General features: G+C 48.0%; 1 protein-coding gene across 2 annotated transcripts in view; it reads left to right on the top strand.

Moving 5' to 3' along the window:
* SUPV3L1 (Suv3 like RNA helicase) overlaps positions 1 to 26,668 on the top strand; it is a 1,718,675-nt gene that overhangs the window by 586,611 nt on the left and 1,105,396 nt on the right. The window lies entirely within an intron of this gene.

Here is a 26,668-nt window from a genome sequence, read left to right as displayed (position 1 = left end):
CTTCTTTGCGCCTTTTCAGGAATCTTTTCGTTGCTCCCAAGTGTTTTTTTTTTCACGACGTGACAAATTCTCTTCCATGTGAGAGTTACCCTGATCCTTCTGCTGTTGCTCATTGATTATTTTCACAAGTGTTGAGGGGCTGTCCGGCGAGACCTCCTGTTGAGGCATCGAGGCAAAGTGTGTGGAAATCATCAAATTCACTGCATCAACAGATGCTTTCAGTTCCTTGATTTCCTGAGAAGAATTACAGCTTCGACGAGCAGGAATTATAGTTGGATGCAAAAGAGACATATCTCCTTTAGCTATTACATTGTTAAACTGATTGTGTTTTTGTGACTGTTCCGGAAGCACCGGCATTGCCTGGCTATTAATAGCTCTTATTGTATCGGCAGCAATAATAAACCCTTCAATCTTGTCTATTTGAGAACATAGGTGTTGGAGTGTCATTTTAACATTTTTTAACTCTAGATGAGTCAAATTGTGACCTTTATCCAGTAGATCAAGTATTTTAATGATCACTTGGAAGGTGCACGGAGATGGAGTATCTTTCTCCATGTCGTAAATTTACTTCTGATAGATCTAATTGGGTAGGTCTAATAAGTACATCAGTTGGTTCGGGTGAGTAAGATGGGCGAGGTGGTACCGTTTCATGGTTAATGTCTTGGTGTCCGTCTATATCATATTCATTGGTAGGGCTTAAATCGCCTATCACACATGAAGTTGTCACATGCTGTTTTTTAATTGAGCACAGACAAGCAGTGTTAGCGTGCATATAGCTCGAGATATTCGTTCGTCAAGAGCCACCATATTTTCCATAGTGCAATCATGAAGTTCATTAGAGGATTGATTATTCAATAGAGATGGTAAGCAAGTCTCATGCCCCAACTCTGATTGCTGTCTTGTTGGACCATGCATCGTCTTATGGCTAGAAAAGAGTGCGGGGGAGATGGTGGAAAGTGGGCTCATAGTAGCGTGTATCATCACAGCGTGGGGTGCTGAGTTCGGCTGATAATTAGGTTCCCCCATAATACTTGAAGTTACTACTTCCAACGTAGTAGGTTCAATATAAGATGTTCGACCTTTGCAAACCATTGCATCGATGCCAGTGGATGTCAGGGGAGGTGTATTGGAACGCAAGGCTAACTCATTGCATTTACTACGCAATCCCCCAGCCATATCTCTAATAGGCTACTGTGATTTTCTCTATATGCCACACCCTCTATAGTTTTTTGGTGTCAATGAAAGGGTGTATGAGAGATCAGTGTTTTAATTGAGATATCTCACACAGTTTGCTCAAGGTCTCAAACGCGGACTATTTATGCTTTCCACAAAACATTACAACTTTACCACCCCAACCCCTGCTCACCGCGCACCGCACATCAAACAGCCAACAGTACTTCCGTACTTCCACAGGTGCGCACGCAGTGTGCGCAGGGGGCTGAGTATTTAACTCCTCACAGAGGCGGGATGCAGTCGTCACGTGAGCGCGAGCTCGAGTCTCTAAGATAGAAACAAAGGGCAGACTTTAATGGGCGCGCTGATAAGGGAGTGTCGCAGGCAAACAACTTACACGACTTGCACAATGCACCCGCTGGCCAACATTAAAGGGTGCCGATATTAGCACAACAAAGTTCTAAGCATTCTTAGCCAATTACTTTTCTTAAAGGTCCAGTGCACTTTTCTCCCAAAAACAGTGCAGCCTTAAAATCCGTCCTCCGGTTCCAATTTCAATTTCCAATTGCAATCGAAAATATCAGAGTCCTTGCACAGCTAACAGTACTTCCGTACTTGCGCAGGGTGCGCAGGGGGCTGAGTATTTAACCTACTCACAGAGGCGGGATGCAGTCGTCACGTGAGCGCGAGCTCGAGTTTTTTTCTTAAAGGTTCAGTGCACTTCTCTCCCAAAAACAGTGCAGCCTTAAAAACCGTCCTCTGGTTCCAATTTCAATTTCCAATTTCAATCGAAAATAGCAGAGTCCTTCCACAGCCAACAGTACTTCCGTACTTCCACAGGTGAAGGGAGTATTAAAACTACCCTGCAGCACCCCTGGGTGGCACCTGCATTACGAACTGGGGTTCAAATCCCTAGGCTGCTTAGCAGAATGGAAACTGCTATCTCTCCTAAGAGAGAGTGTAAATCCCAAATCGGGTTCTCTGTATGAGGATATCAAGGTACATCACAAGCAATCAAAATCCAGCAGCCTACAGAGACTAGAATCTAGGGTGGAAGCAGCACTAACTAAAACATGTTTAACCCTTGATATCTTGGTCAGCAACCCCCTGAAGGTGAAAAGGGAGTTGGAACCATCAGATTGGATAGAAACTATCATGAAAGTAAGGTCATCATTCCCCCGAAACACATTCCTGGTTGTTGACAGAAAGCTAGGTTTCCTCCTGCAATATCTAGAAAAATTCCCAGATGTTGAAGTTAGGAATAATTTTCTTAGGGCTAGGCTTAACATACTGCCAACTGGGGAGATATTAGAAAACTGGAAACAGGGGGACAAAGCTGTGAAATATTGTGAGGGCCGTGCGGCTCCAGAAAACCGGCATCTACTAATGGAGTTTGGAGGAACCGGGGCGCTGAGAGTAAAAGAACTCGCCAAATTTGTGGAAAGGACTGAATGGTTAACATCAGAAAATATGTGGCATATATTATCAGGGCACAAAGTACTGCTGATAGCAGCATTGGTTGATTTATTAAGGTCCCTAAACCTCCTAAATCAAGATAAAGACAACATCAAAGGAGGGGGAGCCGGTGGATATTAGACAATGACTATGAAAAATATCCCTGTTTCAGAAAACTGAGACAGGGGGATATGAATTAACTTTTTTAAGGAAACAGAGCCAAAAGAGGTTTGGGAAATGTTTGGGGGGAGAAATGCAGGCCCAGTTGGGAAGGAGGGGGCCCTGGCCTGTAATGGGAGGACTTGACCCCCTACCGCCCAGGTTTCTCTTTCCCAAACTATGGCGATTGGGCTGGTTTTCTGGTGTTTTATTGGAAAGATGAATTATGAAGACTTATCTTTTGTATTACATTGTAAAGGTGTGTTTATTGTACTCGGAACACAAACCAAATACAATAAAAAAAATGTAAAAAAAGATTGGTCTTTCCTGGTGCAGAATTTTCCATGGAAGAGCCGAGAGTGCGGCTGTCAACAGAGTGGACAGGTTAGGCTCTCTAATCCCAACCTTCAGGCCAAGACAATGGTTGACAGTGCACCACTGTATGCGGCTCCTGGGAACGATGGCCTAGTGTATCCTGCTGATACCCAATTGCAGTCTCCATATGAGGCCCCCACGGAATTAATCGCCTCCAATTGGTCCCACGTTTCAGGAACATGGGGAAGACAAGGTGCAGGTCTCCACCAAACTGGCCCAAACTCCAATGGTGGGCAAACGGATCCAACATCATAAAAGGCAATCCGTTTCAGCACTCACTGAATCATGCATGTTGGGCTGGGGAGCCCACATTGACTAGCTCCATGTCGGGGAGGGGGGGGCAGGTAGTTGTCGGGGGGTGGGGAGGGTAGTGGGGGGGCTATGGACAACCGAGGAGACGAGTCTCCACATCAATGCGCTGGAGTTGAGAGCAGTGAAATTGGTGCTAAAATCCTTCCAGCCGATACTAAAGCGTCACTCAGTCAGGATCCTGACTGACAATATGTATTGCCTCAGGAGGCAGGGGGGCACGAGATCCAGAACTCTGTCCCTAGAGGCTCAGCAGGTTTGGCACTGGGCTATCCCCAGCGGCATCTTTCTGCAGGTGTTCGACCTCCCGAAAGTCCAGAACCAGGTTGCAGACAGCCTAAGCAGAGAAACCACTCCGACTCAAGCATGGGAACTCAACAGCCAGCTGCTTTCTCAAAAGTGGCTCGCTCATCGGTGGACCTTTTGTGCTACCAGTCACAACAAAATATGCACAAGTTTTGCCAGCAGGACCCTGCAGCATGGGTCGATGGGGGACGTGTTCTCCTTCCCATGTGAAAACCTATTTGCCTACGTGTTTCCTCCCTTCTCAGTCATGTGCTGGGTGATTCAAATGATTAGGGCGCATAAATGCTGTGTGATCCTCATCACTCTGAACTGGCGGTGGCAAACATGGTACTCTGACTTGCTTCAACTCTCAGCGGATCGTCCAATACGGCTGCGTGATCACCCAGACATCATATTGCAAGACCACAAAAAAATCTTCAGCAGCTAGTCATTAATTAGTTTTTAAAAATGGATTTGCAGAGTTTGCCAATTAAACATTTCTTGAATAGCAAACATACATATTTTATTAGCCATTTTGTCCTAATATTTCTCCAGCATGGGGTCTGGCATGGATTCACATGCTCATGAATAATCCCCGTCGTCAGGCCGGGAATCCTCTGTAAAGAAAAAAATCAGTATCAGTTTTGTTTCTGATCTGTCTCTTAGTAAACAATCACTGATCTCTGGGTCATACTGCCCCCAGCCAATGACTGCCCTCTACCTAGGCCCCTCCCCTGGCAGCCATCCTCAGATTTTTACCGCACGTTCAAGTGTTAGGAGTCCTCCTATTTTAGCTCTCGAGCTTTTACTGCGTTTTCGCGTTTTTCAGGAGATTTTTCTCATTTTTTCGGTTAATCGAGCCTCAAGTTCCACCGTTTCTACTTCCGATAATGGGGACCCGTTTCGGAATTCTTCTACGCCCCTCAAAGGTGAAGTTTTCGTCGAGTTACGATTCTTGGAGGATTCCAGAAGATCTGTGGCCTACCTCAATGGACATGGCCCAGGACAAGGGAAGCTCGACGCCCGGATCCAAGCTGTTCAGGAGCTGCCCAGGATGCGGATTGCAAAATGTTTTCAAGGAGGACAGGCATTCAAGATGTCTCTACTGCCTTCATGAGGACAAGACGCACATGGAGATGGACTGTGCGTTCTGCAAGAACCTGTCGGAACGGACCAAGCAAGATCGTCGTTCCCGCCTCGCCGCCTGGCTGGAGAAGGGCACAGCAGGTGAGAAGGTGAAGAAAAAGTCTGAGTGGTCTTCTAAGTCCTGTGAGGGCGCCCCGGCGACGGGGGCCCAACAGAAGGCCAAGCACTGCGAGACCGGGAGCACCGAAAGGTCGGGCTCCTCGGCTGCCAGGCAGGGCGTGACTTCCCCGGCACGATCAACCACGAGCCAGTGCTCTGGTTCGGGGAAGAGGAAGTCAGAGAACCCGGGTAAGCTTCTGGAGAGGCTCCGGTCGAAACCTCGAAGGGAGCTGAGGGGGAGCGAGTGTCATGATCTCTGCTTCCAAAAGATCAGGACGTGCCCGACTCCCTTGGAAGCAGATCCATAACCCCGGTTCCGAGTGCCAGCCAGTCCCAATTGGGACCTTTTGGACCCTGTCCTGGCGCCAGTGGCACCAGGCTCATAAAGATGCCCAGTCCCAGCGCTGGAAGCGCCGGGCTCATAATGCTTGGGTGGACTTACCTGCAGCAGACAATGCTGCTTACTTACCTGCCAGTTGAACCCCTGATCCTCTTCTGTTTGGGACTGGGTGGGGGCAGGAGCCACTCCCTAGGTTCAGAACACTGGAACTCTTCTGGAAAGCAGGAACTCTTTTCTTACCTAGGCGTGGCTGTGGAAGGAGACACCTAAGCACTACAGGAGGCTATTTAAACCACACCCGATGGATGAATCTTGCTTTGCGTTATTCTGCATTCTCTGCAGCAGAACGCTCATCGTGTCTTCTGCTTCTGATCCTGGGCCTAAGGGAACAAAGGCTTACCAACCTGGAATCCAGTCTTCAGCAGCACCTATAAAGACAAAGAAAGAACAGGTTAGCACTACGGTCTTCAGTGGCAGCGCATCTCTTACCTGGTCCATCGGCTGTCACCAACGCCTCGCGCTGCATTCCGGCATCTGAAAGACAAAGGCTTACCTACTCTTCGCATGCTCCGGAGGTCTTCGCACTGCATTCCGGCATCTGAAAGACAAAAGCTTACCAGCTCTTCGCACGCTCCGGAGGCCTTCGGCGCTGCATCCCGCATCTGAAAGACAAAAGAAGGTGCGTTTAAAGACATTGGGCAACTTTATTACTCACGTGCCATTACTCCTTCCCACGCCGAATCCAGTGGGTATTCCAGCACCCTTCAGCTTCTCTAAAGCTCCGAACTTGTACCTGCAAGATAAAAGGGACAGTTAGTGCGCATCGTGAAGCAGGCTACAAGCGCTTACTTACGTGCTTCCAGGCGCTTCTATTCCTCACACGGGTTTGATCCTCAACTCTCATCAGCCCGCCATCCGCCATCGCATGAACCCTGCAAAACAAGAGATATCATTACAAAAGACTTTTAAGACATTTGAAGTGCCCAGAACTTACCGTTCGTGCAGTTAACGACGGACAGCAGTCCTCTGAGGTCAAGAGGCCTGCACCCTTATCCAGTGAAGAAACTGGTTACGGCACCCTGCCCCGAGGCAGATGGAGAGCTCGGCGTTCACTTACCTAAGGTGAGGGCGTTAACCTTTGGGGTTCTACAGGAGAAGAGAAAGGGAAGAGGAGAGAGGCACCCAATAAACCCAGTTCATTAATCCCATATTTTCTATCTGCAGACATCTTACTCTTCGAGTCAGACATACAGTGCACAGAGGTCCAGCCCAAAGAGCCAACCGTGTGTTACACATCACCTTTGAAGATACGGCATTCACCCAGTCAAGACCGGCGCCTCTGCGGGAATCAGGTGAGCGTTACAGCGAGGCGATGACCCTCCTCCCAAAGCAAAGGCCCAGGACGCACCTAAGGTGGTGAGGGCCTTGATCCACCCGGCAAAGGCCTCTATCGAGGTTGTCGCAGCGGCCCTGGTGAAGCCGGCAGAGCTACGGCAGTGGAGGCGGCCTCGGGGCCCAGAGTTTCCCTGCCGCCACGGAGGGAATCCTCTTTCCAGACCATCGTTAAGACCCCCATGAAGACCCCGGCGGAAAAAGAGGGGGGGGGCGTTGGCCATCACGGATTCGGATAGGAGGATCCGGTGGAAACCGTGAAAGGCCTCAACGAGAGGTTCATAGGCCTCAACGAGAGGTTTGAGAAGGTTCGATCCCAGGGGAAGGTTCCCGCTGATGTGATCGAAGATAGCGACGATGGTGACGGCGAGGGCCCAGTGGAGCAGCCATCCCGTCCGTCGCCGCCATTACCCGAGCCCCAGGATAGCTCGGCGGCCATTTTGTTGGCGATCCAATCCTTATGTACTGAGATAAGGATGAAGTTACCACGGACCCCGACGGAGGATCCAGAACCAGGCCTGTCGGGAAGCCCTCCAAACAAGCAGAGGAGAGTCCACCCCGCTCCGCCCTTCGTGCCCGCGAGGCCTGTGGACCCCTCATCCCCCTCGCCGGACCCTCGGGAGGATACACCGATGGATACAGCGACGGGGACGGATGACGGCAGCGATGACACAACAGACATCCCGTCATCACCCCCCCCCCCCCCCCCTCGGGCCTCTCTGCCCAACGAAATTGGCTCTTTTCACACCATGATAGCCAGGGCATCCAAGCTCTTCCAGCTCTGCCCTGAGGAACAGGAAGGTTTTCTTTACCAACGACGAGAGGCCAAGAGAAAGACGGTCCTCGCGGTGCCGTTGCTCGACGACATCTGGGACGAGGGGCTAGCTATCCTCAAGAACCCTTCCACGACACCCGCCAAGAGGGACAGGTACGAGAAGAAGTACCGGGTCCCCGATGCCGCCCCCTTGTGCCTCAGGGCCCAGCCCACGCCGGACTCTGTCGTCTCGGCAGCGGCTAAGAAGAAGGCAGCGGGTGCGGCGGCTTCAACTTCCACTTCCCCGCGGACAGCGAGGGCAAGAAGTTGGACTCCATGGGACGACGAGTCATCTTGTCGTCGACGGCAACGATTAAGGCGGCCAATGCCTTAGCGATTGTGGCCCATTACGACAGGGAGCTTTGGTTTAAGATAGCTCCTCTGCTAGACTTCCTACCGGACGACAAGAGGGCGGAGGCCCTACAGATTCTGCAGGAAGGAGAGGTGGCATCGGATCACGCCATAACGGTGGCAACGGACATTGCCGATACCGGATTTCGCCAACTGGGCAACAGGGTTTGCCTCCGACGACAAGGATGGCTCAAGGCGACAGACTTTCGCAAGGACGTCCAGACCAAAGTGTTGGACATGCCGTTCGACGGCAACAACCTGTTTGGAAAGACGGTGGATGAGTCCCTCCAGGCCATCAAGACAGACACGGAAACAGCCCGAGTCCTAGGAGTCCTTCAGCAACGGCGGCCCTTTCGGCGCTCTGGAGGCAGACAGGAAGCCTCCAAGGGATCCAGCGGCAGCTCTTCTACTTACCGCCAGGCGGCCCGCTCCTCGTCCCAGGAGGCCTACAGAGGCCGCGGCAAGCAAGGAGGGTCTCGCCGCCGTCGGCAAGGAGGCCAAGGCGGCAAGGCCTCTTCCAAGCAGGACTGAACCGGCCGTAGCGTCGGGCCCCCACCGAAGCACCCCGGTGGGAGGCCGGCTGACGAAGTTCATCAGCGTGTGGGAGTCCATCTCCGCTGACCGTTGCGTGCTGGACACCCTGGCCCACGGACACTCGCTGGAATTTCAAAAGAAGTGTCCTCGCATTCCTCCCGTGGCCAGGAAGGAGAATGACGTCCCTCAACTGCTGTTGGAGGTAAGGGCGATGCTCAAGAAGGGTGCCATCGAGCTCGTCCCCAAGAGGCTCCGGGGCTCCGGAGTATACTCAAGATACTCCCTCGTCAGAAAGAAGACAGGCGGTTGGCGCCCCATCCTGGACCTGCGTCGGTTGAACATGTACATCAAGGCACAGAAATTCAGGATGGTCACCCTCCAGCACGTGCTGGGACAGCTGGAGGAGGGCTACTTCCTATCGTCACTGGACCTGGAGGATGCTTACTTCCACATCCCCATTCTAAAAGAACACAAAGTTCCTCAGATTCGTAGTCCAGGGGTGTCACTACCAATTCAGAGCCCTGCCGTTCGGATTAATGTCGGCACCCAGGGTGTTCACCAAGTGCCTCGCACCTGTGGCGGCGCAGCTGCGCCTGCAAGGGATCCACGTCTACCCATACCTGGACGACTGGCTAATCCGTGCAAGGTCAAGAGAATTTGCCGTCGAACACAGTGAGGACCGTCCGCCTGCTCACAGAGCTGGGATTCGCCATCAACTACCCCAAATCCCATCTGGTCCCGTCGCAGGTGGTACTGTTTCTGGGAGCGAAGCTCGATACAGTGAAGCGATTGGCATCTCCGTCGGAAGAAAGGATGAAGACCATTTTGGGCAAGGTGCAGCACCTGTTAGCCACGGATGTGGCCAGAGTGAGTTCCATCAAGTCCCTCCTCGGGATGATGTCCTCGTGCAGACTTCGGATGCGTCCGCTACAAGAGTTCCTCGACGCCTGTTTGGATTCAAGCGGCGAGCAGCTTCGAAGACAGGATCCCGCTTGATGAGGAGTTCCGTCGGGCGATTCTATGGTGGGGTGCCCGTGCGCACCTCTCGGCAGGCATGGACTTTCAGGCCCCAGCTTATCAGGAGATGGTAATGACGGATGCCTCCCTGGAGGGGATGGGGGGCCGACGCCGGAGATCTCCACGCAAGAGGCCTCTGGCTCCCGGAGGAGTGGTCTCTTCACATCAACATCCTGGAGCTACGAGCCGTGTTCTGGGCGCTCAAATCGTTCCTTCCGTCCCTCAAGGACAAAGTGGTGAGGATCTTCACCGACAACACTACTACGATGTTCTACATCCGGAAGCAGGGAGGCACCAGATCCCCAGCCCTATCCAAGGAGGCCCAGGATCTGTGGCACTGGGCCGTCGCCCAGGGGATGTTTCTGGTTCTCTTCCACCTGGCAGGAATAAAAAACACCATCGCCGACTCATTCAGCAGGGAGCTGCGCTCGTGCCACGAGTGGGAACTACGCCAGGACCAGGTGGATCGGCTCTTTCAATGGTGGGGCAAACCCCAGATCGACCTGTTAGCGACGGCGACGAACTCCAAGTGCCAGAGGTTTGCCAGCAGGTTCGCCCAGCCGAGGAGCATTGGCGATGCTTTCTCGTTCCCTTGGGACGGCCTGTTCCTGTACGCGTTCCCTCAGTTGCCGTTGCTGCTCCGTCTCATCAACCGGCTCAAGAGGTCCAGGTGCAGGATGATCCTCGTTGCACCGGCGTGGCCGAGACAGATCTGGTTCCCGGACCTTCTGGACTTGTCAGCGTCCCCACCTATCAAGCTGGCGACGGACGCGGATCTTCTCTCCAGAGAAGGAGGCGCCATTCTCCATCATGACCCGGAGTCGCTGAACTTGCAGGCTTGGCTCCTGCAGCACTAGAGTTTGGAGGATACGATATCCCGGCTGACTGCAGAGAGGTTCTTGCAAAAGCCAGGGCGTCCTCAACCCTCAAATGCTATGGACATAAGTGGATGAGGTTCTCTGTCTGGTGCCGTGCACAGAAGATTAACCCTCTGCGGATTACGGCCCCTCAAGTATTGCCGTACCTACTGTTGCTGGCCAAAGCTGGACTGGCTCACGCCTCCATCAAGATACATCTGGCTGCCATTTCCCGATACACCAGAACTACAGGACGGGCGTCCTTGTGGTCTCATCGCCTGGTGAAGGAATTTATGAAGGGACTATTCCGATCGTTCCCCCCCCGGTGAAGGCCCCTGGCCCGGTGTGGGAGCTCAAAGTGGTGCTGACCAGGCTCATGGGGGCCCCATTCGAGCCTATGGATTCGGCGCCGTTGAAGTTCCTGTCGTGGAAGACAGCATTTCTTGTGGCCATCACCTCCGCACGACGAGTGGGAGAGATCTAGGCCCTATCTCGCAAGCCTCCATACTTGACTTTTCACGACACGAGGGTGGTGCTGAGGACGCTCCCCTCCTTTATGCTCAAGGTGCAGTTGGACTTCCACCTCAACGAGCCCTTGGTGTTGCCAGTTTTCTTCCCTTCGCCTTTGTCTCCGGCCGAGAGGACTTTGCACTCGCTGGATGTGGCTAGAGCGCTGAAGTTCTACGTGGACCGCACGAAGAGTTTTCGGAAGACATCACAGCTGTTTGTGAACTTTGGACCTGTGAATCAAGGGAAGACTCTCTCGAAGGCTTCCATTTCCAGATGGCTCTCCGGCTGCATCATGCACTGTCACCGGTTGGCAAACCGGCCGCTGCCCGGCCGTCCGAGAGCCGATTCGACCAGAGCGATCACTGCTACCACGGCGTTCCTGTCTGGTGTGGCCCTGCTGGACATCTGCAGGGCTGCTACGTGGAGGTCGACGCACACCTTCACGAGATTCTACTGCGTCGATCAGGACTCTAGGGAGGAGTCCAGGGTCGGCCAAGCAGTGCTGCGCAACCTGTTCGCTTAAGGTGAGCCTGGTGAGGAGGTAAGAGATGCTTAATGTTGAGTTGTTGTATTGCTTAATGTTGAGCCTGTTGCCACCTCCCGTGGTTGTGCATGTGTATACTGCTATGTATTCTTATATTCATGAGCATGTGAATCCATGCCAGACCCCATGCTGGAGAAGGAACAAGTTACTTATCTGTAACTGTTGTTCTCCAGCATGGGTCTGGCATGGATTCACATGCAAACCCTCCCTCCCCTCTGCGGCTCTTCACTTGGTCACACTGCCACTTTACGTTCTACCAAATCTGAGGATGGCTGCCAGGGGAGGGGCTTGGGTAGAGGGCAGTCATTGGCTGGGGGCAGTATGTCCCAGAGACCAGTGATTGGTTACTACTAAGAAAGACAGATCAGAAACTAAACTGATACTGATTTTTTTCTTTACCGAGGATTCCCGGCCTGACGACGAGGAATATTCATGAGCATGTGAATCCATGCCAGACCAATGCTGAAGAACAACCGTTACAGGTAAGTAACTTGTTCCTTGTAATGTCACCTGAAGTTATTTGGAACCAAGACATAAAAAGAGCAACAATACAGCATGTTGTGTACCGCTGTAGTGAGATATTAGTGCGATGAGGGTCTGTAAAATGTAAAGGTTGGCTGCATGAATGGACACAAATAGATATGATCAAAAGGCTCTTATTTTCAGTGCAAGGCTCTGTGCAGCTGCTCCAGTTGGTGTTGCACAAGCCAGTGTCAGTGTATATTGTAGGATCCACACGCTTGACCCATCATTTGCTCTGCAAGGTGAAGTTCAGATGTTTCCTAAATCAAAATGTTCACAATGTTAAACGAAAGTCATAGCCTGAGACTAAGTATGCATTATGGTGTTGTGGCAGGCAGGGTAATTGCCAACTTCCGGTGGACAAGTTGGTCCTTGCACGTCATTGATATGATTTTCAATATAGTGTTAAATACCACTTTTGGGGAGGACAGGGCCACTAATAACCTCAACCCCAAGCCAGGTAGGCCCAAGGACGACATGTCAGCCCTGTACACCCATGAAAGTGGTACTTATCACCATTAGTACTCCGAGCCATCATCTGTGGTACTGATAATTGTTTGTATTGCATTGGCAATGAGTAGAGGAGATTGCTGCACTCCCTCTCCATTAGCCTCTTTGAACTTGCAGTCAACAGAGAAAGGAGAATGACGAGACCCCTGCAGGGTGAGCTGTGCTTTCTTTGAACAAGCTAATTTAAATAGCAAGTTGTGCTACACAAGTGTCAGGTTAATTAGCAAATCAACAGAATTACATAGCAAATTGCTATGCAACACTGCTCATTTTATGCCTTGCGGCAGCCTTGGCCTCTTCCACCAATAAGTCGTATAACCTCAAGGGGAAAAGGTTCTGTGCTTGGTGTGAACTTCCGCAGGTTGTCCAGCCGATCCAGGTGCTCCCGGAACAGCTGCTGGCGTATCTACTCTTACCTATCTAAGCAAGGTTTAGCTCATGCATCCATACAAGTCTACATGGCGACGATCTCCAGATACACCAGAAAAAGAGAGGGCATACCGTTGTATAGCAACAGTGGTTAAACACTTTCTCAAATGTATGTTCAGAAGGTTTCCATGAACAAAAAGAACCCCACCAGATTGGAGGCTCAATACAGTCTTTGCAGGTCTCATGAGTAGGCTGTTTGAGCCAATGGCCATGACCCAACTCAAATAACTCATGTGTAAGGTGGCATTCCTGGTGGACATAACATTGGCTAGAGTGTTAGTAATACAAGCTCTGGCAGTAAACAAACTGTTTCTACGATTCCGGAATGGTAACGTTCTGCTTATGACAAATTCACGATTCATTCCTAAAGTCCCAACAGACATCCATAAAAATGCTACCATTGCTTTGCCGGTCTTCTTCCAAAAGGCTACTTCTCCAGTGGAGGTAGCTCTGCACTCTCTAGATGTAAAGAGAGACATTAGAATACTGCATCGACAGGACCAAGTCCTCTAGGAACTCTGCACAATTGTTCCTGGCTTATGCGCCAACTAGCAAAGAAAAGCTCTGCCCAAGCAGGGCATTTCTAGGTGGATTTCATCAGGCATATCCTGCGGCAATGTGTCAGTTAGCTGCTCTGCCCCATGCTCACTCTACAAGGGCCATTGCATCCTCCGGGGCGTTGTGGGTGAACGTCTCCATTGCAGACATTTGCCAAGTAGCTATATGGTCGGTGCCACATTACAAGGCACAACTGCTTGGAGAGACATCACGAGGCGGACGTTAAGATAGGGAGAGCAGGATTACAGTGGGCCTCATTACGACCCAGGCGGTAAGTTACCGCCTGGGCCGTGACTTTACCACCATGGCGTAAACTACGTTTACGCCATGGTGGTTGGCGGACTTACCGCCCCATTCCGACCTTGGCGGGCGGTAAGTCCCCAATCCCCATTTACCCTTCCCCATTCCCATTTTTGCCCCATAGGGCATAATGGGAGTGGGGAAGGCGTTAATTACGCCACCGTAAATTACCGTGGCGTAATTAACTCCATGGTCCCTTAGCGCCATGGATTTTAACACCTGCTAAAAGCAGGTGTTAAAAGCACCATGGCGCTAGGGGACCTCGTAATCAGGCGGTAAGGGTCGGCGCTGTCAACGCTGCCGTAAACCCCTTACCGCCTGGGTCGTAATGAGGCCCAGTGTCTTTCAATAAGGGAGGCTGTTTAGCTTTTATAGCCACCAAATACTGCATACTGCTACTAAGTCTATTCACAGCTTGTGAATCTATGAATGGTCCAATGCTGGAGGAGTAAGTTGCTTACCTGTAACTCCTGTTGTCCAGCATTGGTATCCTTCATAGATTCACATGCACCCTCCTTCCCCCCCTACAAGGTAAACACCTTACAGATCTGGCCAGCATGACGGTCAGAATCTAAGGAGGGTCTAAGGGTCTAGCTACTCGATGTCCCATTGGTTGGGACCAAATGCACCCATAAGGAGGGTGAAAAAAGTTTTCTTTGCTTTAAGCAAGGGAAAAAATAAGATAACTGAGGATTCCTAGGCTGACACCATGGAATATTCACAGCATGTGAATCTATGAAAGATAACAATGCTGGAGAACAGGAGTTATAGGTATGCATCATACTCCTTTTCTTCCCCCTGAACAGTTTTTGCACATTTGTTTTTTACAAACCCTCTTTGTACTTTTGTTAGTTTTGTAAGGAACATATTTCAATGTTCCACACCTCTACGCTTCATGAATGGTGGTTCCATTCATGATGTGCATTGCTATATGTTCCTTGATTGCTTGTGCCCTTTGCTAACCCACTCACAATCTGCGTTCTACCATATACTATACTTCTCCCAGGTGTCCCACTGTGATTCTTCCCACTAGGATTAGCTCTCATGCATTCTACGGTCACTTCAGGTGACTCCCTGAAACGTTGCCCTGCTGTGAATTTACTCCCAGATGCTCCACTGCAGTTCTATGCGTTCTTTTCCTGTAGCAAATTTACTCCACTGTTGACCTCGTACTCGCTGCTCCAAGGCCCTCCTCCCCAACTCAATATAAATCGGATCAAGCGCTGCATGCGGTCTGCTGCTAGTAACATCAGCCCATTCTAGGCTTCAAGACCTCAGGATGTCTCACAATTAGAGGTGCACCACAAGAACCATGTTGACAAAATTGCAGTAAGTGGATGCCCAAAGGCCAATGTAGGTGTCCACTACCAACTTCCCACGTTAACATGCCCACATTGTACATTCCAAAACAATACATATACCAACTAAGCTTCCTATGCTTGGCATTTGGTAAAAGATAACAGTGTGCAATATAAGGTAACGTAACATAATATTTGTACTACACCTTCCCAACCAATTTAAACATCACAATCCCGAACAATTCATCTCTGTGCCTGTAAGACATGAGGTACCTGTGACCAGAGCTGTGTCTCAAAGTGCTCTCAACATATAGAACACCTTGAAACAAACCTACAGAGAGCTCACTGCGCTTCGGGTTTCCATGCATCAAGACAACTGCAAAGCTATCTCGCATTTTCCCTCTTCCCACTAACCTAAACGTTCAAATCCACCAGAGTACCTAAAAACGGGGCAAATGACAACAAAGTGTAGTATAAAAACCAGTCCCATAACATGGTTTCTGCTGATTGCTTCTGCAGACTGAAGGTTTTTCCAGCTCCTGCTTTAGTGTTCGCTGCCAGTAACACAATTTGATGGCTGGCTATTGAATTAGTATATATGTTCAGTTGGTGACAGTCTGGGCTCGACCTGAAATTCCTGTAATTTTAGGGCTTTTTAATTTTGTTATTTCTCCATGTGTTTCAGCTGGTCCGACCTAAAAGCAATGCATTTTGATATTTGGTTAAAGGTGCTCTATCGATGCTAGGCTTGACAATATGTTTAATAAACCTCATTACCTCATTGCATGAAAGAAAACGAACAAACCAACACGAAAGGCATAAAAAGCTACAAGTAAATGGACTCTATCATTGTCTTAGACACTTCAGAAACTGAAAAGCGTATATATACACACCTATCTTTCCAGGTTTGCATACTGTTTCTAATAGTCTTGGGGAGTGTTTTCAGCAGACCCCTTTAATGAGGAATGTGAAGAAACCTAACCAGAGTCAAAGAACAAAGTGTCCACCAAATTAGACCAAAACACCCTCCGTGTGTAGCACAGAGAAGTCACGCTTCACATGAGGGCATGGTCTGGTCCCGAAGTACAGTTTTAATTTTATCAGGGGAAAAAAAAATGAAGGTGCTAGTTGCTAGTCAGTCATAAAGTCACTCACCCCCTCAGTTCTCCACATGAACTCAACACACCATTTCTTACTTGCCACAAGTCGATGATCACTCTTGGAAGAGCTTGTGGCGAGTGCACATTTGAAGGCCTGAGACTGATTTACTACTGCAGGTAGGTAAATAATATAGTAAAATAAGCCCTTTAGAATGTACCTACAAAGCGGGTATATATAGGTGAAACAAAGCGTGGATTCCACTTCACTACAGGACACACAATATGGTAGCCCATCCCAATCTGGGAATAGTAGGCCTCTGGAAGAAAGTGGTTGTAGCAATATTGGAAACAAACCCAAAGGGACAACTGAGTAAGCAAAATATGAATTTCAGTACTGGTCCAAAGTAGGTCACAGTTCTCCTTTAGAAACAAGTTGGCACAGTGTAACCACTAGCGGTTACTGTAGCACTAGAACCTCATATAATACATGGCTTGCTGGCTCCCCATCAAAGTGTGTACAGAATTCAAGATCTTCACAATCGCCCATTGAATCATTCACAAAAAAGCCTCTGCCTACCTCAACACAGGCATCCACAAAAGTCTACACACCATTTACGCTCCTCCTCACCCCACGATTCAACAAAAAAACGAGCTAGAGGCTCTAGCTTCATAGTCTTAACCCCATCACTCTAGAACTCGCTGCCACCACTCATCAGAGACAACCCCGCCTATCTGACTTTCAGAAAACATCTTAAAAACTTGGCTCTTCAACAAATATGATTGAGGCCCCATACAATTGCACACCTATTGTATGATCTTTTGCCATATGCCTCCCTGCCTCACCCACTGACTCTTGACCTACCTTCACAATGCCTCGGTTGTATTTTATAATGCCATGCACCAATTGTATTATATAATCTATGTAACTGATGCATCGTTTACTTTATCCAATGCTATTTTGACTGGTACTTGCGCTGTGATACCTTCGGGTTTTGGGCACCTAATAAATGTAAATAAACAAATAAATAAACTGCAGTGATAACCTTATCTTAAAATCTATAATACATCACTGTTGCATTCTAAAATGAGTCACACTTAAAATGCCAGGGTCCTATTGGCGACCAGAAAATGTCTCTTTGTAAATGCATGTCTTTTTGAGGGAGTTCAAGTTTCCAAAAGTCCTCCCTTTGAAATCAAAAGGGCCAAATCCCATAATCTAGCTCAGTTTTAGAAAATAAACCAGTAAAGTTCTTCTTTTAACCCCTTGTGTGTAGCATAAGAAGTAACCAGCCAGCGGAGGGCCTACAAGAAGAGTTTCAGCTAGGGTTTGAGAACAAACGGGCTAGGAAAAGCTGGCTGCAAAGGGTGCATAAAGCATGCGCCTGATGATTAACATCAGTTATGGGGAAAAAGGGACCTCTCCTCAAAGCACCACTTGGACCCATGGACAAGTATTCATGGTGCTGGTTGCAGAGCAGCCCACGGAGGACAGCAAATGTACAGGTTGTGTGTTGGCTTGGAATGGTGACTGTTTATTTGGTTCTGAGTATTGAATTAGCATGGATGCATACAAAAGGGCCAACAAAGGAAAAACACCTGGAGGGACGACCCATGAGCAACCCAACAGATAAGGGGTGTATCGGCCACTTTTACTGTCTAAGTAGGCAAATAATGCAAAACAATAAAAATGGGATGTAAAAATACTCCAAACAACAAATAAGAAACGAACGCGTAAACGTTGTGTGCCAGCTTTCACCCATACAGATCCATGGATATGTTTGGACAAGTAGTGCATGTAGTAGCTGTGAGAAACCAGAGGGTGTCTCACCCGCTAGTCCCTGGGGATCACTCCCTCAGGTGGCCAGGGCACGGCCATCGCCTTTGGATCCAGACCCTGGTGGTGGACCAGTGCAGGAGGATCACCTGAGTGAGGGATTTTCGGCCAGTGGGGGTGAGGCAGCCATTGTTGAGATGTGGTATCCCCCCCCCTTTTTGTACATCAATTTTTTAGGATCTGATGTCCCAACTCTCTCCCCCCCCCCCAACCCCTTTCTGCACAAACACTAGGCCGAGGAAAAGGGTGACTGTGAATAACAAGACTATCTCTTATACATTGTGCTGACATGTCCGGCTAATCGGGTCGGGCAAAGTCAGGCACTTGACTTCAAGTGCATTCACCCGATTCCAATTAGCTTTCCTCGCACGGATAAAAGGCGAAACCTAGAGATGCACTCTGAGCAAGGTGTAACACGAGTATGAGCAGAACATCCGGGGTGAAGATGAACCTACTGGAGCAGAGCAATGGACCAAGGGATGAGAACAACGGGTCAAAACCCCCAGGTGTTCCCTACAGGAGGTTGTTGCCTCCACAAGGTCGAAAAAGACCTGTGGAGATGGCCGGATCCCAATATTTAAAAGCGCATTGTTTCAAGGACGCCAGTGACCCTCCTGGATGAACGACAGAGTTGGGGAGGCGAGGCCAAGCCTGTGGTACTAAACTTGACTCATGAATTGGAAGAAAAGCAATAAAGAAATGCACACAGCCGGTGAGTTGGCAAGTGACTTGAGAGACTGGTGTGTGCTAAGAAAGATTGACGTTTGCAACAATATATCACAAATGAAGGCTGCACTTGTGGGGATGAGACACGAGGAAAGGCAGACCTGTGAATGAACTTTGAAGTACAGACAGCTGGGGAATCTGCGGTACTGAGTAACGGAGTGGTCTGGCGAAAAGGAGTAGCCCACTCAAAAGTCTCTGTGAAAGGTGCATTGTCTGAGGCGATAAGTGAATGAAGTTAACCCCGAGAGAAGGGCAGAGGAAAAGCTGCACATTGACTTCTGAGTCGAAGTGGTCATGCAGTGGTTTGAAAAGGAAGCCCCGCACATTCGAAAGTCTTCAACATCTGAAAAGCAGTCTGAGCCCGACTAAGGAAGACCCGAAGTGTAGAAGACTTGGGGAGGGGAACCCTGGCAAATGTTGAACTGTGAAAGGTCTGAGCCCAGCAGAGGAGGACCAACGTTGAATGGTGAAAGGTCTGAGCCGGAAGAAGAGGACCGGTGTGAACTTTTTGTTTCGTTAATTGGAGAACACTGGAACAAAGGCCTTTAATGTGGAAGGCCAGGCGGGCTTCCATCCATGTTCCGAACTGTTTCAGTGTTAAAGCCCGAGCAAGAGTGTCACCCTGCCTATAGCAACTGCCTTATTCCGTGCTGTCTAAAGGTGGGAGGAGAGCTGATTCAGCCACATTTATTCTTTGTCAAACACTGATTTTCCTTCCTTTTTATATACATGCCTCCTTTACACACTTTTTGCACAAGCGATTGGGCAGGCATTAGGTTTTGGGGTCATTTTTGATTTGACAGACACGACTAAGACTTTTTTTATTTGATGGTCGAGATGACTCCCATCCTAGTTATAGGGCAAAGTAGTTTTTGCAAACCCCACGAAATTAATAAAGATTTTACAAATTGTATGTTTTGTGTCATTGTCATACAGTGCCATGCATCCCCTACATATCACAGAAAGAAACTATATTATTACTGCCCATCGGAAGAAGCAAACATGCAGCTCTTAATGTGCATGAGTAACTTGGTGAAAAGAAATAATTAGTAAAAAAAACACTTCTGTTTTCCAGTTAAAACCTTTTTTTTTTTTTTAAATGTTTTAACTTCCAAATCTTTTCTGGAGCACTGCCTATGAGGCAGAAGATTCTGCAGCAATGAGATGACGGGAGATCATTGACCATACCAGGAGCATTCAGACTAGTAAAGGTGCATAGTTGGGGACAGGGGAAAACATGTTAGGTGGAAGAGCAATAGGTAAATGCAAAGCAAATAAACCTGATTAAACTGCAAGAGTGACACATCTGGAAGCTCAGCACGGAACAAAGAGCATGTTGTAGACCAAGTCAGACATATAAAGATGTTGGTAGGTTTGGGGGGCCAAAAGTGCATGCCTCATACTTAACTGGTAAAGACCATTCTCGCCACTTTAGGACAGTGAGCCATTCTCATTGGTCAGAATGTAATAAGCTGTTGAATGTTTAAGTTTCCTGAATCTCTGGGGTTTTGTCTTCAGTTTTGCTGTGACAAAATTCCCCGTCTGATTTTTTTAAAACTTCTAGTGGGGTGGCCAAGGGGACTGGGTACCTCCCCAAGCTAGTGAATGATGTCCCTTGGGATGGTATTGGGAGGATCCCGCACGTAACACCTATCATATGGCAGGGGACAGTTGCAGACTGCCACGATGACACAGCCCCATTCAGAAACACCGAAGGAGTACCCTGGCTTTACTCCGCCCTCTCAGTCTATTAGTAAACCTGTTGTCATGAGCCAGTTCCTTGCCAATTTGTTATTCCAAGTGCAGCACCTTGGATTCCCATCGGTGGGGGGGGGGGGAGGTCAGGGTCAAGGTTACATGGTTGTTAATGCCCAGGCTCATGTGGGGGTGGGCGTATGTGTATATATATCTATATCTATATCTATATATATATATATGTGTGTGTGTGTGTGTACAGAAGATTGCAGCAGTTGGTGGGAGCTAGTTGGCGGTCCTGAAAGGAGGCCTTAGCAGGTGTTTGGAAAGGAGTTTGAAGACTAGGTAGGGAAGAAAGTGGCAGGCGTAGATACTGTTGGTGAACATCAGAAGGTGGTGGTAGTGGAAGAGAAGAAGGTTGAAGAACAGGAGGCATAAACCGGCAGCACAGGAAGGTGTGAGGTTTCCTGTTGGGCCCAAAACAATGGGAATCCTTAAGCCCGATACCAAGACTATAGACGTTTTGGGCCAGAGCAAAATCAGGGTGTGGGAAACCATTACTTCTGAGACTGATTAACATTGTAACTTGTGGTGATGCTCTTTGACACATTTGAAGAATGTTCCTGTAAATAAAAATCCACTCTGCTCATTCTGGTGTATTGTCCCTTTATTCCATCTATTTGGCTGTGAGACAGTTGTGACAAGGCCAAGCCTTGACACACATGGTGCTTTAAGTGCTGGTTTCAAAATTGACTTTATTGGTTGGTTATCTAGAAGTTGATGCACAAACCGTAAAGATGGTCTCTAAACAAACTCAGTTTGGGGATGAGCCAACACAAAATGGATGTTTCTCCAGTATCTGAAACCTTATAAAGTTCTTAATCTAGTCTTTAAAAGTCCATGCCACACCTGGGTCTCCTATTCTGGAAACAAATGTTCAGCAATATGGCTAACTGAAAGTTCCAAACCCCAATCTTCACAAGTGCTTAGCTTCCTGGCTACACTTAATTTTGAATTAAATGTTCCAAGGTTCACCCAACAGAAAGTATTCACAATTCCTAATTTAAAATGTCTAGCCTTAAACTAATAACACAAACTGGATAACTTCTCTTGGGAAAGCTCTTTATATACCATTTACTCATTCTCAACTTTTCACTCGTCTTCCTGCTTTCACCAGGTTGCTTAAGACCTCATACACATCTCAGGTTATTTGGTTTGTTGTAGCAGGATTCTCTTCTTTAGACTTTTTCCTGTCTTTGGACTTTCCACATACACTGGCTTTTCCCGCTCAGTCTTTGGCAGTTGGTACTTCTCACAGACCATTGTTTTTTCAGGTTTCTCTCTGATTTTGGCTTTTCTCTGCAGGTCCCCACCAAGACCATGAGTTACCCACATGCTCATTACATCTCTTCTGCACCTTTCAGCGTGGCTCTGTCCTAGCCCTTTGGTTTCTGCAACATTCACCTTAGGTCTCGCCCATATCCTGGTTTTTCATTGTCATTCAGTTTGGGTCTCTCCCAGGCTTTGGGTTCCTGCAACATTCAACTTGGGTCTCTCCAAGACTTGAGTTTAATGGGCATTCTTCCCCCATCACACCTTTTCAGGGTCCTTTCAGGTAGGCAATATTCTGTCAACCTCCAGTCGCGGGTTGTCTCTTTTGGGAAGAATGCTTCTTCCTTCCTTCCTTCTTCTTTCTGCCAGGCCTGGGACCATAATCTTGTTCACCTCCTTTCTAGCAGTCTGTACTCCTGTGACTGAGTACACTTATTGAGCCTTCTGCTGAATAACTGCTGCAGGCTGGCCACAGCATTGGCTACCCCCTTCCAGGTAGCTTTGTCACTGTGTACAAGGATGATCTGGAGTGCGGACTGCCTGACTCCAGGCCTGTTCTTCCTATTTCATTCCTGTTCTCCCTTTTCTCACCCACCGTAGCCCTCCTTTTATAGATCTATAGGGGATTGGATATTTGTATTGGAACCTGGCATTGTCTTGGCCACTCGTGGTTTACTGTTTGCTTTTGATTGGTCCATTGTTTGTACCTCTCTTAATGGATATTTATATCTGCACTCTTGATGCAAGTTCAACAACTGTTTGGCTTTCTTTGCACAGGTTTCACACTTTTGTTCGGAGAGTACTAGCAATGGGTTTGCAGAGAGATTACGGAAGTGTTCTGCTCTATTTCATTTTTATTTTGGATTTGTAGAGCGCGCTACAGCCCACAGGCATCGAGGCGCTATAAGGACATGTAAGAGAGCTTGCTTGAGGGTTACAGGAGTGCGGCCCATGGAGAAATGCTTAATACAATTTGCTTGATTACATTTGTTAGGTTATAGGCTCATAAGTTACCATACAGAACAAAACACTAAATGAGCGACGGGAGGAACACAGATACAAGAATGCATAGCATTATGGGATGGGCCATTTAGACAAATAGCCTGGTTTTGATGGCCTTCCGGAAAGCTGCATGAGAATCAATCACCCTGATCGGGGCTGGGAGGGTGTTCCAAAATGTTGCATCCATGGTTGGGAAACTGGAACCCCAGCACGCACTCTACGTGTGGGAGGAACAGTGAGACGATTGGCATAGGCAGACCTGGATGGTCTGGAGGCGGTCTGTTTGGAGATCCTGTGTGCCAAGTACAGGGGCGCCAGACCATGAAGACATTTATGTGTGAGGGCAAGTGTTTTGAAGACAATTCTTTCCTTAACAGGTAGCCAGTGTACCTGCCTCCTGACCCCAGAAATGTGGTTCCTGTGTGATATGCCTGTTGCGGCCATTAAGGCATTGTTCTGAGCTATTTGGAGTTTAGCCAGATTCTTCTGTGATGTCCCAACAAAGAGGGCATTGCAATAGTCAAGCCATGAACCAATGATGGCCCTTGCGATGGTGATGCAGTTCTGCTGGGAGAGGAAGGGCCTCACTGCATAGATCCGTTTAGAGTGATAGGCTGCGGAAGATGCGATGGCATTGACCTGCCTATCCATGGTAAGGCTAGGTTCGAGATACACGCCCAGTCTCTTGATTACTTGAGACACTGTGATGGGAATGTTGTCAACAGTAAATGAACGGTACTGCTTGTCCAGTTTTCCCAAGGTGTGGGCTCTAGCTTAGCTTTATGTGCCAAAATAGTACTAGGAAGGTCACAAAAATAGTACCAGGAAGGTTGATGGGGCCACTTGATATTTGGGCCTTCTTAACAATCCATGTATTTATAGTTTCAGGGTTTTAAACTCCTGGTTCCTTCGTCACCCCTGTGGGACCCCAATGAACCTATAAAACTAGGTGGTGTGAAGGGATCGCGGAGAGATCTGGTTGTTCCGGTCAGTTCCAGTGCTGTGAAGATGTATCTGGTATGTTGTCTTGCAAGACCATTAAAGCAGTGTATTTTGCAATACTATAAACAGAGGGCCGAACTTGGTTTCTGCGATGAATACCAGGAAAGTTGGTTGGGTCACTTCATATTGTGGTATTCATAACCATCTCTGTAGTTATAGTTTCGGGGTTTTAAATCCCTGGGTTCTGCCAAGCACAGGACCATTGGTTTAAAACCCTGAAAACCTGATTAAGGATGCCCCATTATGAAGTGACCAAACCACCTTTCCTGGTACTACGTTTGTATGGTTGTCCTCAAAACTAAGCTCAGACATTTTAAGTATTCACAAAACAATATGCTTGAATGGTCTTGGAAGACAAGACCAGATACATCTTCCCAGCACTAGAACTAACTGCAACAAGCGGACACGCCCTCCACACAGCCTTGTTTTATAGGTCACGTGTCAGGTGACTGATAGAAACCTAACTGGAACCCTCAGCCTAGGCACGCACAAGGTACAAAGGGCTCCTGGTGCATCAGAAACACTGCAAAACCTCACCTTAACAGTCTGTTGTCGATTCAGGTAACGTCTGGGCAAATCGCATGAGTACCTCTGTGCACTCCCACCAAAGGGGCTCGTCAACCCCACCCCAATGACAAAACCTAATTTTCTTTCAATTCTCCCTTTTGTATAGACCTAAAAGTATCAGTTCTTCCAGGCACATGTCCAAAAAGGTCCTTGGCACGAAAAAGTGCTAGGCAGTCGTTTTTTGGGTCCCAGTCTGTGCATGTCAAAGCAGCACAGCAGAACAAGCAGTTCCAAAGCCAAACACTAGATGGCAAAGGATGCAATACGAGAGAGATCATGCCTGCCGAATTAAGTACCAGTTAATGATGAGACATCAATACTAACAAGTAATCAGACTTAATTTCCAATATGAAACGAAATAAATTGAAAAATAAAATGCATCCACAGTCCATCCCCCGTCTCACCCGTGCCCCTTTTTGTACTCTAGTGCAAAGCAACAATTTTATTTCTAGTCCCATCCCCTGTTAAAAATAGAATGTGTTTCATGGGAAGTGATTTCATGCAGGCACACCTTTTTTTTAATCCCCCAATACATTTTAAACCTCACATTTAATCAGTGTATCTCATTCTCTGCTCCATCAGAATCATACAAGTACGTTTTCAGTCCTAACACAAGAGTAACATTTTGTATTTTTAGTGTTTAGATGTCTGGAGGAATACATATTAACCCTGTTCCCACTTCTACCGCAGCATACATCTAACTTTACAGCAACATACCAACAGACCTGCCCCAGTGATCTTACATATAACATCAGAATGAGTGCATAGGTTGGCATACATGAGTGCGCTTTGAAAGCCTTGTTTTTCTTCATTAAATACTACTTTGAATAGATTGTGTTTAATATTCTAGCATTTCAGATTTGAACGCTGATCTTTAATTAAAAAGAAGAAAGAGAAAATCTATGGATGGTGTTCCTGTATCCAACACAGCTACTTGTTAGCTTTACACAACTCCACACAATTTAGGGTGGTGCCTACTACCAATCCCTCCCGAGAGAACTCCTTTCCTATCAACATCACATGTCTACTAGCGAACTTGCTAAGGCTTTGCACCTGTTGAGGTTGCATTGGTTATAATAGTCAATTGGTGCCCAATCCTATCCAGATATCTGGGGTTATTCCCGGAGTGCTCATCTTATAATGTGTTGGTTATACTGGTGCTCTCACTTCCCAAACTGCTCAGTGGGCCACCTAGTCCCAGCTGCAGCCAGAACATGGATCAGGTAAGATCTAGCTGGTCAGGCTCAAATACCGCTAACATGTTCTCTGGCTGGAAAGGAGCTCAACATTCCTTGGCACCTCTAGTTGCTGTACTTCCTCATCTTCTTCCAAGGCCAAAGATCCCCAGGAATCCCAGAATTACTCCCAAGCTCAAGTGGCCAGGATTTATTCTGCACATCTTCATGGAAGCTTACAGGCTGGTCATTAGGAAATGCTGAAATTATGCATGGCCAAAGTCCCCTTCAATGGCAACTGTGACAGTTCTATTGTTCCAGATGAGGTTTGTTACCTCCTCTGTGGAGTTGAGTACAGAGATGATCCCCAGCTCCCTGATATTAGCATCAGTGTTAGACAGTTGTGCCCCAGAGATAACCCCAGTGGCTCACCCAAATGGTCACCAAGGAACTGGCCCTGATGCACACTCTATGCTGCAAGGGTTTTACTTGCCACATCCCTTATCTTATACCTCACACGCTGCTTACTTCTTCACGATTGCAGAGCCAGATGCATGACTGGACCCTTTGTGCAGTTGACAAACTGTGATATTACGTGAAGTGTAGACAAAGGCAACAAGAAGGAGATTGTTACTAAATGCGCTTTAAGAAATGTATGTACCCAGACCTATCTATCACACTTTATCGATCCTATGGAATTATCTACTATACTCACCAGTACTCGGCACAGTATAACACCTTTCATAATTTTTCCATTGTTCCACCTATAGCATAGGATAAGGTCAGGCCTTTCTTTTTCATAATGGTGTTCACTTTCATTCTCTCCCTACCACAAGGTGCTATCAGGGTATGGCTCCAGATGGGGCAGCTTCGTTTTTTATTTTGCCCTTTTGTCTCCGCCAACTTGTCTTCTGCACACAGCCAATGCTTGGCGCAATAACTGTGTCGGCTGGGTCAGTAGCACCAGGTATCTCAAACTCCTAAGGGATACAATAATTTCTCCAGCATTGGATCTTTCATAGATTCACATGCTGTGAATATTCCCCGTCATCAGGCTGGTAATCCTTGTTTACTTTTTGATTCCCCTTGCCCTGGGCAAGAACCTACATTTTGTAGTCTACCACCCTTGTTATGGGTGCTTTTGGGCCCCACCAATGGGACCTCAAGTAGCCCTAGACTAGACCCTTCTCTTCCCTTCAGATTCTAAATGCATGTTCAGCTGAGTGTCCACTGGTTTTCCATTGTCAGTTTAGGTTAA

The sequence above is a fragment of the Ambystoma mexicanum genome, chromosome 8 (genome assembly GCF_040938575.1).
Source record: "Ambystoma mexicanum isolate Mex_15411 chromosome 8, UKY_AmexF1_1, whole genome shotgun sequence".
Taxonomy (NCBI): domain Eukaryota; kingdom Metazoa; phylum Chordata; class Amphibia; order Caudata; family Ambystomatidae; genus Ambystoma; species Ambystoma mexicanum.
This window is presented reverse-complemented; position numbering and strand designations above follow the sequence as displayed.